The following is a 17348-nucleotide window of genomic DNA, read 5'->3' on the forward strand; positions in this document are numbered from 1 at the left end:
TTTGGTTTGCCGCTTAACCTTGCGACGAACTATAGCAGTTCGAGCACCAACCGCGACTAAAATGAAGTTAAACAGAGTAATTAGAAATGCAATTTAATTAATAGAAAAAAAAATATAATCCTTCATATACATGTCATTAGCGGACGGGGAACTCAACGGTGTCGGCAGTATCGGTAGATTTACTTCAGGCGCCGCCAGAGGAATGTGGAGTCTGTCCCTGGTAAAGGATGTCAGTCACGGGTGCCACAGGGAATCAGCTGAAGTTGTAGTTCACTCCAGAGGTCCAACCGACGCAGTAAAATGGCGGCGGTCACTTCGAAAGCGCTAAAACACAATTAAAGCGCACGGTCTAAGAAAACATTTCCAAACGGGATCAAAGCAACAGAGCATAAATTAGTTAACCGGTTTTTTTTACGGGACCCTAAATGCGAAAAATCAAAATCCCTCCATATAATTAACATGTGAAACCCTTACATCTAAGTGGACGGTAGGACTACACGGATTTCAATGGGCAGTCTCGATACACACCAAAAGGCAAAAGGCCCTCTCGAAATTAAACATTTACGTTATATAGAACACCCATAATACGGAGGGAGAACTAGGAAATTCTGAAACGCTAATATGGAACGCGTTCAAAAATTAAAACTTCTTTAATGAATTGCTCGGCCTACAGTTAGCAGAAAAATATGGGACAACTTGCAAACATCTTGAAAATTTAGAGCGCATCCAGGGATACCACTTCTTCTGAAAGTGTACATTATTGTATATTCAAATTGTGTATTGATTTAATTTTTCGGTTACGATTCGAATCTTACATGGTTGCTTTTATTTAAATTGTAACCTATAACGTTGGCATAATAAATAAAGCAGACAATTTATGAATGTATTTGACAGTTTTTATTGATTTGAAGACATAATTCAGGTAACGTATCGATTTTGATTTTGATGAAGTATTTAAATTTTGCCTTTATCTGAGCACAGCTTTTCCACTTTTCCTGTTATAAATTTACCCCAATTAAGTGTTTGATATACTATTCAGTAAGAAAACTCAACATCATTGAGCCAACCAACGTGAAGGTAACATTTTCAAACCTATACATTCTGAAACTACTCAGTACTTGTGCTCCGTAGAGTTGTTGCACGTCGATGTGAAATGCTGTCTTCTGGTTCCTTTTATCTCCGGAAGGATTTCTTTCCGTTCTGTACATTGATAATTAAAATTCCGTACGCGTATTTTTTATTTAATTTATTTTCACAAAGTTTATGGTTTCACGACTTCCGTGCGTGTTGTGTAAATAACGCCAGCACGATCCGTGGGCTTCTCTATTTCTAAAGGACTTGAGCACATTTTTGAGAACCTGTAAATGGGAGGGGGTAGCCAATTAGAACCAATCGTGCAATAAAATCTTTTTTCTTGAGCCGCGGAACCAAAATTGTGAAAATGAACCAATGCAACCCGAGAGTTCTGTTCTAACAGCTACTGCCCCCTGTACCTGGACAGATTCTGAAACCCTACACTTGTACTGAAACTGACCGTAATCTATGCTTATGGAAAATTAAATATGGGCAGTATTGACTTACGTATAAAACTTTATGAACTGGTTGTAAAATGTAATGTATTCATAGAGGCGTTCATATTTTATACGCGCGAAGTAGATACGGAACAGAGAGATCAGAATAACTGCCTGATCACTAACATCCAATCATTTCCATAAAACCCCAAGTTTAGTACGATTGCAGAAATTCATGGTGGAATCTCGGTAGCAAATTTTGTCTTAATTCCCCACGCTACGACTCAACGATACTTCCATAGTACTTGCTCTTACTTCATTTTTGCCAACACATCTTAATGTTAATCGCTAGGACATTAAAACCAATGGACCACATTTGGAGATGCCTCATAATCTTTAATACTATCAGGCGCCGACCACCCTTATTTGCACGTCCTTCGTCTTATCCAAATAATACGTGAATGCATCTACTTTCATAGTAATTAATTTCAGCGACGCATTTAGGCCTCGTTTGCACTTGCCGTCTTTTCTGTAGGTATCTGATATTGCAGCAAATCACTCCAACTATCGAAAAAAACAAATCGATTTCCGTAGAGTCGCAGCATCGGCACATTTTGACTGTCTGGCCGTATAAGTAAAAAAGATGGACCATAAATTTATTATTATTGTTCCGAAAAATAAGCGAGTTAGTCTTGTAAAACTATCAAAAATATTAAAGGATGAGTTATCGATTATACACTTCTCCCTCAGTTGCAAAATGTGAAGTTACGTGATGAATTTTAACTAAAAATTGAAAGGGGTCTCGTTAATTACGCAATGTAGCTTGCAATGAAGGTTAAGCTTTATTAGTAAAATTAATTTCAGGTGAAATCTGCAGGCTGGCATTTATGAAGTGATGAATGTGATGTATTATACTGGTTTCATCAAAGTTTAAATGGGACTAAAACTTTTCGGTGACCCACTCGAACGGTTAAAATGAAAGGGCGATTAATTTAGTCATACGCGGACGGTGTGAACATTTTTACGAATGGTCTCTAAAATTCAAGTGGCACGTTCCCTGAAATAACATTTTCATAATTGAAATGAGGGAGCGAAGTCACAAATATATGATAAATCTCTGTGGAGCAGCCGGTTAGGGAGGATTATCAACTCTACACACACGGATGGACGCAATAACGAGGGTACCTGACAGCACTGTGCTGGAGCCTGGAGGTCATGCATATACTTCCATAATTTTTCCACTTCCTTGGACTGGCGTTAATAGTTATTTTTGCAAAGGAGTGTACATCATTTTTAAGCTCGACTGCTCGTTTCACAAATTGTGTTAGTTGTTATAAATTTATCTGCCCTTCATATGTACTAAAAGGAAACTTCCTTCCCTCTCGATTAAGTCTTTGTTGGCGTAGCATCTATTAAATTTTGAATACAAACCAAACAAAAGTCGGGGTATTTCATGTTGTTGGGGGATATCTAATAACCGTTTCGGTCACATTACCTTATAATGGAAACGTGAATATTGGTACAATGTACCTATGGATCAATTTGCTCGGCCTTTATTTTATTCTAATAATGCAACAATTACGGAATCCAGGGTTGCATGAAGAATCTACATTATACTAGTAGTTTATTTAGATGAATAAGTATTTCATGAGGCAACTGAATCGCTTTATTGAACGTAGTATAGTTCTTTTTCTACCAATGTCGCCTTTACATCCTTTATCAAGGAAGCTAATAAATGGCACCTTCGTGCTTTTTATTATCTCTATAAATAACAATGCGATGCTACTAACAGTAACTTTTATCAAAGAAAATAGTTATTGGGGTGAATTAGAGGTTGACTTTTTTCAGCAGTATTTCTAAGTCACGACTTGCCATATGCATATGTTTATAGTTTCCAACTGTCGTTGTGGTTTCTGAAAAACAGACAATACAGTCAATTGCCATACGAAACTATATCGCAGCAAATTGGCAAATGTTAACCCAGCACTCGACTTTGGCACTTCGCCAATTTTCTGGCAATCCCCAGATTTGCGTCACATCAGCAATCACAAATCTTATGTTGCAAAAAGTCATTAAATAATGAAACTAATGTTATACAATATTATATATATTTGTATAATCAGGAATACGAGGGTACTCAAAACTGTAAAATATACAGGATGTCCCATATTAAAGATACTGAAAACTTATTTTGTTGGGCACTCCCTGTAATCAACATTCTTAGTACATATTTGCTAAGACTTTTATTTGAAACTTTTTCTGTGTTCTCAAAATTAATGAAAATTGGGGGTCCAAATATACTAAAAACTCTGTCCATTGCAATTTTTGAACGATAATACAGAATCAAAAATTTTTTAATGAAAACAGTATTTTATTTCTTCATTATTAAATAGGATTTCTGTAAGAATATTTCCAATCGCCGTTTTTGTATCTTTTATAATAAAGAAAACTATGGCCTTTTAAGATGTCCAAGATTCCAATGCTGGGAGCGGCACCTCATTTATCTTAGGTTCGTTTTGATTTATCTTGTATAACTCAATTATCTTTATATTGCCGTATTGATTGATCCTGGAATACCAAAGGAAATGGACCGATTAAAAAAAGATAAGTTAATGTTTGAGATTCAAGTTGGAGGTATTGAGGTGGCTGGTACTAGTACAGTTGATGAATTCCGGTTATATGTAATTGTGACCTCTTCTAAAGTTAAAAAAATGAAACTGCTTCGTGAGTTACAAGCATTACAGCAACAACTCGCCCAAATTTCGAAAACCTCAAAAGCGTCTAATGCGTTTGCTAAAACGCACAAATGAATTCCAACAGCAGACGTTTCTGCTTAAGATCCCTATTAGGAACGACTTGCTCACAAAAATTTTAGAATTTGCCGATCATCTTCCAATTCGATCTGCTCACTCGACTGCACCGTAGCACCCTATTTACTCGTCCTACCATCAATGATGATTCCGACTCAGATTAACTGCCTGGTTACCTCACCGTACCGAAATGCAATCTGAAATTTACAGGGAAGCTACGATCCTTAACTGTGGATACTTTTCTAGAGCGTGTGGAAGAATTAACTTTAGTTCGTGGAATTTCAGAATCGGATTGATTTGATTTAGGGCCGAGGTTTAGGTACAGTTCTAATGGTTCACCTTTTATAGACTGGAAAAGTTTAACCAATCCCTTATATCGTCATTATGAACCACCCGATTACAAGTCACCGTTAATAATTGATATTTTGGCACGCATCCAAGATCAGTCTGAAACTATTGTTGATTATTTATCATGCATAAAGTCCATGTTATGGAACTGTCCCTGAGGATGTACAACTCGGTATCGTGTCTAGAAATTTATCTTCATTCTATTCAACCCAATTACCACTTCTTCATACACCGCGAGAATTAGGTAGAGGATGAATGTTTCAAATTATAAATTAGGGAAAGATCGAGCCGATTCAGATATACCTCCCGGAAGGAAGCGTACTCAATTTGTCGAACATGATTTCGCCCCTTTGCATAATCCTATTAATGAACTACGAACACGAAATCCATAAGTTATTTGTTGGAATTGCCAAGTAATGGGCCATACCATCCAAAATTGTCCCCATCCGCGAAAATTGTTGTGTTGTTGCTGCGGAAAAAGTGACTATACTGTCCGAAAGTGCCCAAATTGCAATCATCTCGATATTAGGTCGTTCTATTTTAGGATTGTTAGATTCTGGTGCATCCAGAAACCTTATTGATGATCCAAGTAGGGAAATTTTATTGATTTAACTTTGCACCCCTGTAACAGTACTGGTTATGTTGACGCTCCCATTAATTTAATGGGTCACATACGCATCATTTCAATACCTAATTTAGCACACACCCTTATCTTAGGAATAGATTTCTAGATAGCAATGGGAACATTCCCAGATATGAGGCAAGATGTTTGGCATCTCGCAACATCTTCAGCTCCTGTTCAAGTGCCCAATATTCAATGCCAGAGCACGCTTACTCAGGAACAACGACGTCAGGCCTTAAATAACTTAATTAAAATTAGCTTAGGCACTGTCTAAACCACTGAAATTGAACTTTTTCGCGCAAAAAAACCGATTAAGCAGCGTTACTAGTCAGGCTCGCCACTTAAGCAACAAATCATAGATGAAAGGCTCAACAAAATGTTGGAGGACATTACTGAACCGTGTTATAGTCCATCGTCGTCTCCAGTATGTCTGGTTAAAAAAAGATGCGTCGACTACCGACAGCTGAATGCAACAAGGTGTTTCGGCTTATGGACTAGGTGCAGTTCTTTGGCAAATTCAATTCAATCGAGACACGTCACAAGGGTTACCAGAAATTGTTTCAAGACGTTTCGAACCGTTTGAAAATTGCTCAAGAATGTAATAGGTAAACATACAATTTACGACGCCGCCATGCCAATATAGTACCTGGAGAATTAGTGCTTCAAAAAGTTCAAAGATCATGGCAAAATTAGCCCCAAAATTTGTCGGTCCATGCAAAGATAAAAAATTGTTGGTTACAACACCTAGAACTACATGATGATCGAGGTAAATCTAGTGGCATTTAGCACATACAAGACCTAAATCCTTTTGATCCCGGATAGAACTAGCGCTCTGCTACATTGATTTGAGCAAAGAAGTATACAAAATTACTCCGAAAATGTCTTACTAGCTAATTTTAATGAAAAAATTCACAAATTTCGCAATCCATGCCACCATCGGAGACACTGGAAATGACTACCGTACAACGCCATATGTAAAACACGAACAACTCTCTTTCAATCGATCACTTCTCACTCTCCTGAATAATAAGTGTCGTAACATGCTTGTAAAACTATGAAAGGAGATGTGCGAGAATTTTAATTCCAATTAACAAAACAAGTGAGCACGCTTAAGTAAGTACCGTATCGACAGTATTAACGACTTTTCCATCACTTAGATCTCGATCGAGTACGGTACAATCGTCACTTAATTTGACACCGTTATTTTTTCTGCTTGAACGAAACTCGTAACTTTATACCCACATACGTACGTAACTATAAACAATTGCAATGTTAAAATAATTTTTTTAGTGAAATAGGTACCTAGGTATAAATTGAACATCATTTACCTTCGAATACTTATCACTATTCTTATTTATTTATTATGAAACTGGATTTTCCGCGCCGTCTTCTACATCCAACAGTAAGGAATCTCACTCATACCGAACTCTTGCCAAAATTAAGGTAAGAGAAGAACATTTTCATTAAATTCAACAGATTTTGTTACTATACAGAATGTCATTTTACTGTGGTAAAACCATGTAACCATCGAGGATTATAGAAAAAATACGACGTGAAATTAGATTTACTTGATTATGTTGAAATCTCTAGTGTACCTACACGAAATATTATTAGCGGTTCAGTATTAGTGATTTAGCAAATTTTCATTAACAGCGTAAGTCAACCGCCGATGTTACTGATTAGTACGCCATCCGGCAGGCAAATGCGGGGGTTAAATACAATTATGTGTACCAAGTACAGCGCCAGGTGAACTAATTTGGGCGCACGTAATATCCTATAAACTCTACTAAAGTGGAAATTACATATCAACAAAATGCAATACCGGAACCGGCATTAAAATAAATCCTTCCCCTGAAATTACGACTTATTGAACTACGGCTTCCTTAATGAAAAACCGCCTTAATAAGGAAGGAAATCGAAATGTATGTGCAATGTGTAAAGAGGACTATGCGTAAAGCCATTTACTTCCAGATTTACCTTTCGCGAAAAAAGAACCAGGCAGCTACATCCATAAAAGGCGACGGAAATAAATTTTAAGTTGCAGTACTTTTACGAATGCTTTGGAGGATTAGGTTTGTATTCACACATTTTAATAATCGAAATCGCATAAAATTATTTCACAGTTCACATTGTGAAAGTATTTGCCAAGATTTTCTTTGCCGAATTATTTACAAGTAACGCCACACCGTTCATATTGTTTTGTGTGGCAGCCCGGTAGTTTTCCTGGCAAATATTCATACAACAGATACTTGAAGTCTTTGGTGTTGAAATTACAAATTCACTTTTTCACTGTCATTTTCATTTTCGTCCACAGATAAGTTGTTGATTTATTCGAATTGGTTGTAACTTTAACGTTGTGAAATTATAAGGAACAGTAACAGGAATTAATTTATATATTTTTTACATTTTCCTTTTGTATACTTATATTAGATACAGTAAATACGACATTTTTTACCACGCGTAGAAACATGTGTTATGTGTGTACAATATACTATAAATGTGAATAGCAGTGATGTGTCGCCGTCAAATTAAACGTGCTCGTGGCATAAAAAAAAGTTAAAAGACACCCTGGGGCCTTCAATAATTGTTCTGGAAGTTGACTGTGGTTTTCTCTATCTACGACGATTTTTTCTTAAAGATATATAACATTTAATTTGACACAAATAAATGTCGCTGAAACTTATAAAAATAATGCCCTTTATCGGTAAATAATGCTTGATACAAAATAAGCTCCAAAAAAAGGGGACGTTTTCACTAAGTAACAATTTCACACACTAATTTTTTATGAATATTTTACTAACTACGGGGGACCTTTGGATAATTACGAATTCCATCAACAAAAGCTTTTAATGTGGCGGACCGGTATTTTTTTATTAGTAGATCTGAAAATTTTACCAATGTGTTCGGAAGAAGCGTGGACCGCTCAACATGATGAGATTCTGATTGTTTATTAGGACACATGACAATATTTTAATATGTAGTTGAAGGAATATCGTAATTTTTTAATATATTGGATTTGCATTCTCCTAGAGTGTCTTCTTCCGATGATTCTAGAAAAACCCTGGACTGGAGTTTTAATTTAAAAATTGCACAAAATTTATTTTCTTATTATCTACATTCTTATTATCAAGCACAACTCCTCAGAGTCCAACCCCTAAAGGTGGCAGAAGAAGCTAAGACCTCTGGGACCTCGTGTTTGATAAGGTTCCCCTCCCCTCCTGTATCGGCATTGGCAAATCGACTTTGATGCACTAATATGCACTTTTACGATTTGCTTTAAATTTGAAGAAGCGAAGACGCATGAAGACAGCTGCGCGGAGGTCCAATAGATGTTCCTCAATTGTTAAAATCGTAATATCGTCCAGGTATGCTAAGACTACCATTTAAACACAGAAAAAACCGCTGAAAAGTTGAAGGCGAGTTCCTCAACCCAAACGGCATTCGCATTAATGTTTCGAACCAATGGCCGAACAAATAGCAACCTTCGCTCTGGCAATCTCGAGACACCTGAAATTGTTAGTATTCTTAATTCAAAATCTGAAAAAATATTTTGCTCAGAACATGTGCTTTTGAAGCACGCTCTGATACCCCCAGAAACGGATCTAACTTAAAGCTCGTAGGTAACGATTTCTCGCGCGGCTTGCCCCTTAATGCCTCCAGGAAATATTCCCGGAATAATCTCTACCCAATTTCTTTTGACCTTTTGACGTTACGTGGATCATCTTTACGATTTGAAGCACATAAAACCAATGAAGCTAAAACACTTTTTCACCCCAACATCATGACGCCGAAACTTCCAAAACTCATTATGAAGCCAACAAACTGTAGATTTTAAAAACGCAGATTTTGAAATTACCAAGAATGCGCACCCATGGGCTCGTTTAGTAGCGCTCATTCAATTTCTAGCGCTTCAATAAACACTGCTTCTTCCTCTCACTTTCGCCACCATTTTCGTGGAGACTTTCTACATTTGAAGATCCTTTTAAAATGCGATGATGTTGGGTATTCCGCACTTCTCTGTAATTTATCCAAACACTTCATCGCCGCCGCCGGTCGTTTTCCCCGACAGACGTATCGAACCGTTGCCATCCTTGACGATCTCTCGACCTTGCGAAAACATATTGCATGACATGAAAGGTTGGCTTTGTCTTTGTCACCGTAGGTTTTCCGAAGCCTTTCGAGCGTCTTCGTACCCGTTCTTATCCAGTTTCCCATGTTTTTATTTTTTTCTCGACGAGGCGAGGGTGCAATCTATTACCTCTCCCCGGAGTGTAACCCCACCTCAACAATATCTATTTCCTTCATTTCAAATGATCTTTTCGCTAAAAAATCGGAGTGTCGGAAGAGGTACTTTCAAAGCGAAATTAGAAGGTTTGGACGAGACGCTGTTGGTGGGCTCAAATATCTCGTAAACGGAACGTCGGAAGAGAGTTCTCGCAAAGAGAACATGGAAGATGTATCTGTCGGTGTACTCTGTGTTACTTGCCCGATTATTAAAGTTTGTGGCAAAAATCTTAAACGTGATAATTTTATATCTTTTATATGGAGGCAAAGATTTATTTAGTGTAGATAAGATCAATGTGACATATTTTTTTATAAATCTATACATGTTGCGAATAAGGAACCAAATAAATAACATGAAAATACAATGCATCGGAAGTAAATATTAATTTTCCCTTGATTATTTTACTTCACTTTATTCCTTTGAATTACAATAGTGTAGCGATATTGAAAGTGTAGGAAATATTAACACATTCCGCATTTTCAATTTCATATCAGTATCAAAAAATACCATTTTATTTTAATATGCACTTCCCAACCCACCATACCTACGTTTTCATTTCCTGTGATCTGAATTTTATTACAAAATACAAAACAAATATACAACCCCCGCAGGCTTACCTATCAAAAGAATTATTCATTGGGAAATGTTCGGTCAACTGTAAACATTTATTTATTCTTCCTCTTTCCTGCTGCCCACTTTAAGGGTATAAAAATGTGGCATTCTAAAATGTAATAATGATGTGTTGAATAAATAATTCATACCATATTTTGCAAACTGGCCAAAACGGATGTTTATAACTTTTGAAATGGGCGCTTAACGCGCTGTTAAAAATAACTTGTTGCATTCGTAAGATTATAATGAAGCCCGTGCCAATGCTCGTTCTGATTTTCTTAAGCCGTTTGAATTTCCAGCTTGGTAATTTATGGAGTAATAAGTTTACAGTTGCCACTTCAGACAAATTCTAGAGCTTCCGCCATAAAGTGATTGCTTGCACCTCTAGTAGGCGATATTGATTTAGAGTACTCATGCAAATCGGATCTCTCTTATTGTCAACATTTTTAAAGGGAATTATCTTTCATAATCCAGTTTCCTCGTTAAAGAGCTTAGAAATTTGTTTTTTGCGAGATAAAAGCACATTTATCATTTTATATTTATAGACATTCTGTTTACTTTGACATCGGCATGGTACGTAATGCATCATCGATTTCCTTCAAGTCCTTTATCATCTTCGTTCATGAAAATGTCAAAAGAATTGCATACGCCGACACACCGTCATATCCTCGTTATCACAACACGCTATTGGAGAAATTTCTTGCGTGTTACCATTTTTATTTGCTCCTACATATTTACGTGAAAATTGTATTTTGGTTACCTCGTAATCCAATAAACAGTAAAATTTAAACTTAGGTATTCTTTAAAAATGCCTAATGGAAGAATGTTTAGTACAGGCGATTTGTTGCGGCATCTCTACAGTGGTGGCTATTCGTGAAAATCGATATCTTTCTGACCCTACTGAATATCATCTCAGAATCTGCTTCTTATCAGCTCTATTATACCATACCACCCGACGCTAATGTTTCAAGATGGCCACTACATGGGGCAGTGACTGTACGTCTCCATGGGGCGTCGCTTTCGGGTCGCGGCCGTGACAAGAGGAATTTACTCACTATTTGAGCATAGAGCATACATTCCTGCAGAGAGTAAAAATTTCTAACTGTACCTATACCAGTTGGAATGCGGTCATCAACTCTTACATTCAGTTTTCTGCAAGGTTTTCGTTGAAAGGCTTTGAATTTTCTTATTTTAACATATGTATTTTGATTGAAATAAATTGAAAAATTTCTTATAAATTTCCTTTTATTATCTCGTCTTGCTCCTACGACCGAAACGGCCAATTACTGAAGAATTTCTCCTTTTTCCTGCAAGTTTCCTTAAAATTTCTATAGTTAGTCGGACTGCGTTCTTTCTTTACCTCAGCATGGTCGTTCACATCAAGATGAGATTCTTCCTACGATGCTTTTGGTGATTCGCTGTGCAAGTAAACCAAATTTCTTTGACAGCTTTTAGCGTCGTATTAACGGCTTATGTAATTGTTGACTAAATTGTTGTAATTCTTCACAGAAAAAGGAAAAAGATTTTTAAACAACGCTGTTCTAACATTGATTAATGTTTTTTATGCAAATATGATACTAATATCATTTAACCATTAGATATTTTTACACAGAAGTTAAACACCCGTATTTATTTGTGAATGGTAATTTTAGAATTAAATTGAAACTTTCCGATACCGGAGAATATATTTTCCGGTCTTCTTTCAAAACAGTATGTCTATGATTCTTAATGACTTAAACCCCAAAAACAAAAATGGCAAATTAATTCAAAATGGCGATATCTAAATTCCGTATTGATTTCTTTTCAACCAATTCCGAGGTAGTCTTCAGGTCGTAAATTTTCCTACAGAGAAATGCTGATGCAGGGTTTCCACGATTGCAAAGTTGCAAACGCAACCCAAGAAGGTTAATTAACAGATAGAAATTTAAAACAAACTGAGACAATAGTATGAGGCGCCGTTTTGTCATAATTAAAACCAGAAATAATGTAGACAAATTAACAAATATATTCGAGAAATTAACAAATATATAAACTTTTACTCAAAATAATATATATTTTCCTAAATAATATATAAGTATATCACAACAAAAGTGAATATTTTCTAATATGAAAACTTTATATACCTACTCGTATTTTTTCTTCACTGCGGTAAAAATATATAGAAAGAATGGTTCCACCTGTTCGCAGTAGAGGGCGCCACAGTCGTTAGTTTTCCTCCAAATAAAATCTGCAATGAATACTTCGTTGTGGTGTGAACTTGTTTTTTTGGTGCATACACCGGCGACCTCTATACCCAAAAACAAACGACAAATTCACCGTAGGTATACTTCAAGGTAACTTTTTTTTCATTTAACATTCGTTATTGAATTGAATGAATAAACATTTCCACGTAACCCTTATAATTTACAACATTATTTCTTTTTGTTTGCTTTTTTTTATTTTACATTCATGAACATAAATTGGAGTAGTGGTTTAGGGTGATCAGACGTATCTGCAGACAGTTTTAAATAGGCGCTTAAAATTGTTAGTATTAGCCAACGTGGTTTTTCCTCAACAGTAACCCCCCCTCCATTGGCGATGATTGTTAAGTCTTGTAACGTAAATTTAATTCCGTGATTTTTTTATTACAACTAATTAACAATAAATTTATTATCTCCAAAGATCTCGAATCACAACTTCCTTTGCTGTTTATCGCCGATGACTAATCTTTCATGGCGCCTCGATCTATAGCGAGATTTCTGGAATATTTCTCACAGTATGTTGTTATTTTCTTGTCACTGCTTTTTTTTTTTTTTTTTTTTTTTTTTTTGATAGGCTATTCGGGATCAAAGCCCATAAGCCACGTGGGGGAATACAAGAGTGTGCTAAGGAATCACAGGGCCACACGCTTCACGATTCGGGGCCTATCGAATCGACTTTGAAATCACACAAACGATTAATCAGCCATCGGAAAATGGGTTGTATCGCACAAAGGAAAGGGGGAAAAACGGATAGGAACTCTCGTATTCTCCATTCAAATTTTTAATTTGCATTCAATTATGTATTCAATTATTGCCTTTTATATTAATGTTATTAGTTTGTAAGATTTGTACCATGTTCGTAGGAAACATAATACCAAGTTGTGTCAGTTTATTGTATAATAGCTTCCGTTGGACTTCATATTGACTGCAGTTTAGGAAGATATGATTTAAATCGGCTTCTATGTTCCCGCACACGCACTCCGGAGACCCGATTATTTTTAATTTATAAAGGTGACCTGGATATTGTCCATGGCCAAATTTTAAGCGCGCTATTGTCGAATAAACGAAACGTGATACATTTACATTCTTATACCACTGATCGAAGCTTATGGAGGGGTGAATTTCTGCATATTGTGTTTTCTTTTTTTGTTGGTCCAGTTCCCATTGTTTTTCCCATCCTGTTCGAACGATATCTTCATAACACTTATTTATAGCATCTTGTTTAAATATTCTATCCAACTTGTTGTCGCTGTTACAAGCAAGTCTAGCTAGTGCATCTACGGTTTCGTTATGTTGAATATCGACATGTGCTTTTATCCCCATAAATGTTATATCAGTGTTAGAGTCTAAGGAAGAGCATTCTGTAAGAATGTCCATAATAACTGGATGAATTTTTGTGTAATGCTCCTTCCTTTTTAGTGCTTGAAGAACACTCAGAGAATCACTCATTATGGTTACTTTGGAAGCTGCCACTTTATTGACATATTTTAGAGCTTGCAAAATTGCTGTCGCTTCTGCGGCAAATATGGATATAATATTATTTAACTGAAATTGTTCGTAGTGGTTTTGCAGCGGTTCATAAAACGCACACCCGCACCCATTTTTAGATTTAGAGGCGTCAGTGTATATGATCGTACAATCTGCTAATTCCTCTATGATGCAGTGATATAAAAGTTTTTCATGATATTTTTCCCCCGTGTATGGAGGTACTGATACCTTAATAGGTTTAATGTAGTTGAAATAATCTATGTTTGGAAATTTCACTATTTCAAGTGTACTTTTGCCACTTAATTGACGATAGGCCTGCGCAAGTGATGGCGATTTACGATTACTCCAGTATAATGATGTAAGATCTTCAATTGCTAAACGGTGGATATTTCTTAGTGTAGCATTTTCAGGAATTGTTTTTAGTTTTATGACATATTTAGCTGATAGGAACTGTCGACGAATTTCTGGCGGAGGTTCACCAGCTTCTATTTGCAGAGCATTTATCGGTGTTGAGATCATGGCCCCGGTGCAGATTCGTAAAGCTTTATTTTGCAAAATTTGGATACGCTGAAGTTGTGACTTAGTTGCTTGTCCGTATAACGTGCTCCCGAAATCGATTTGACTTCGTATGCATGCTTTAAAAAGTTTTCTTGAGACTGAGGCATCCGCACCCCATCTAATCTTTGTTATCATCCTCATAATATTGATGTATTTTTCACTTTTGCTAATGATGCGATTGATATGGTTTGTCCACTTCATCTTCTTGTCTAAGTACATCCCTAAGTATTTAACGGTCTCCTTTATCGGAATTTTGACTTCTCCTAAAGTAATATCATTTCTAGGGCAGATTCGTCTGCGCGAGAAAAAACATACAGAAGATTTATTGATAGAGAGCTCAAATCCATTATCAAAAAACCATTTTCGTGCAGAACTCATAGCTAGCGACAAGTTGTCAATTAGGTGCTCTAGTGATTTATGGGACGATAAAATACATATGTCGTCTGCATACTGTACTGTTTGTATTGATCTCTGAAACTGCTTGTGGAAGTCCAGTGTGTAAAGGTTAAATAAAACAGGACTCAAAATGGAACCTTGAGGTAGTCCGATGGACACCGTTCGTGGTCCACTAAGCTGTTCTTTGTTTCTGACGTAAACCGCGCTTTCTCTAAATAGATTTGTTATATTTCTAGCCACCTGCGCTGATATATTTATGTTGATAAGTCTATCTTCCAAAATATCCATATTAACACAGTTAAATGCGTTTTCTATGTCCAGAAAGATCCCGCTCGTGTATGTGTTTTTTGTAAAAGATAGTTGTATTTCAGTGACTAAGTGAGTGATAGCATCTGTTATACCCATCATCTTTCGAAACCCATACTGTTGTGTGGGTAATATTCTGTTTTTTTCAAGCCACCACTCCAACCTGTGTTTTATCATTTTTTCGAATGTTTTAAGTAAACAAGATGTTAGCGAAATTGGGCGGTATGAACTAGTCAACGTGGCATTAGCGTTAGGTTTTAAAATAGGAACTGTTACGATTTCCTTTAGTTCAGGCACGTCTTCTCCATTCACCCACATGTAATTGTATGCATCGAGGAGTAATGATTTTATCTCTGGTGTTGTATAATAAATCAGTTCATACGATATGTCGTCTTTTCCTGGAGTACTATCCTTAAAATTGTTAATTACTTCTTCTAACTCTGTTAGAAAAAAAGGTTCCGATAAACTGTCACTTGTAATTCCTTTAGTAATAGGTTTTCTTTTATTTATGGCAAAATCAGGAGCCAATTTATCTAAAAAACCCGAAACCCAAGTGCAATCTAACTTTGCCGGAGTTGTAGTTTGTGTTCTGGTGAATTTTTTAATAGATTTCCAAATTTCGCTGCACGGGGTGCTGTTGTTAAGTTTATTGCAGTATGTTTGCCAACTACCTCGCTTCTTTCTTTTCAGAAATCGTTTGGAATAAGCAAATGATTCTTGACATTTAATGTAATTGTCTAATGATGGATCTTTTTTATACTGCCTTATAACCAGTTTTCTCTCTGAGACTACTTTACTACATTCGCTGTCCCACCAAGGCGGTGGAGGTTTTGTTTTAGGGAAGAATGGCTTTTTAATTTTGAATGTGCGATCAGCAGCCTGAGTGATTGCCTTTTTTACAAAGCTAATTATTTCCTCTGCAGAGTTGTAAGTGCAATTACTGTAATGTGATCTAATATGAGACTGATATTGAGGGATTTTGTCGTAGTCTATTTTCCATTTCCTACTCGGATAGATCATTGTGAGGTTTTGGCCAGTGTACTCTAAAGCCATGTAGATTGGGTAATGATCGGAGCAATAAGTATCGTTTAAAACTTCCCAGTGTAGTTTAGGCGCAAGATTCGGACATGTTAAAGTGATGTCTACTACTGATATGCCTTGGTCTGGTCGGGTTATACGTGTGGGTTGACCATTATTTAGGAAAATTAAATTGTTTTTGTCGATCGATTTTAACAGTACATTACCAGCATTGTCAGTTTTCGAAGATCCGAAGGAGGGGTGATGCGCATTGAAATCTCCACCAATGATATAAGGTGTAGGGATTTCTCCAATCAGCCATTTATAATCTTCGCAACTCAGAACAGCTTGCTGTGGCCGATAAATACTTATAAAAGATATTTTTAATTGTGCCATGTAAATACCACATATATTTACATTTTCTATTTTTTTATTAAAGACTATTGGGGTGTATGTAAGGTTCTTGTTTATTAGAATGCTAACACCCCCCGTACCCATCGTCCCTATCATCTCTATGTGTATTATAAGAATTAAAAGATACTTTATAATTTGGCTTGTACCAGGTTTCTGAAATTCATGCAATGTCAGCTTTAGAATCTACCAAAAGTTTTTCCAAGCTAGCTTTCTTTGAAACTGCTGATTGGGCGTTCCATTGAACTATTTTTAATTTATTTATTGATTTAGCGAAAGTGTAGTTAAATTTAATAAAACTGATCTGAAGTATCAGTAGCGTAGTCCTGTGAGGCTGAACTCATATATTCCGAATAATCGATTAAACAACTACGAAGTTTTAAATCTAACTTTTTATAAGTGAGGAAGCATGGGTTCGTTTATCGGGATACGTTAACAGTCAACTATGGACATGGACAACTGGAAGCGGTTTTACGATGATCGTTTAATTATCAGAGGGTATGGCCCTCTATTCTCCAGATTTAACCCCAGTAGATATGTTTCATTTCCCATGTGAAAGAATAACATTTTTCGAAATCGTTTATCGCACTGGCAACGTTCGATTGAATATTCGAAATCATGACCCGGCAAGAGCAACATACTGTGCTTAATAAATTTATTTTCTTTAATTAATTATTAATTGTGATTATTATATTACATTTGATCCACCATTGCTTTTAAATAAAAGACATGTTAGTAACTTTA

This window comes from Photinus pyralis, unplaced genomic scaffold (genome assembly GCF_008802855.1).
Source record: "Photinus pyralis isolate 1611_PpyrPB1 unplaced genomic scaffold, Ppyr1.3 Ppyr1.4_LG3b, whole genome shotgun sequence".
Classification (NCBI taxonomy): domain Eukaryota; kingdom Metazoa; phylum Arthropoda; class Insecta; order Coleoptera; family Lampyridae; genus Photinus; species Photinus pyralis.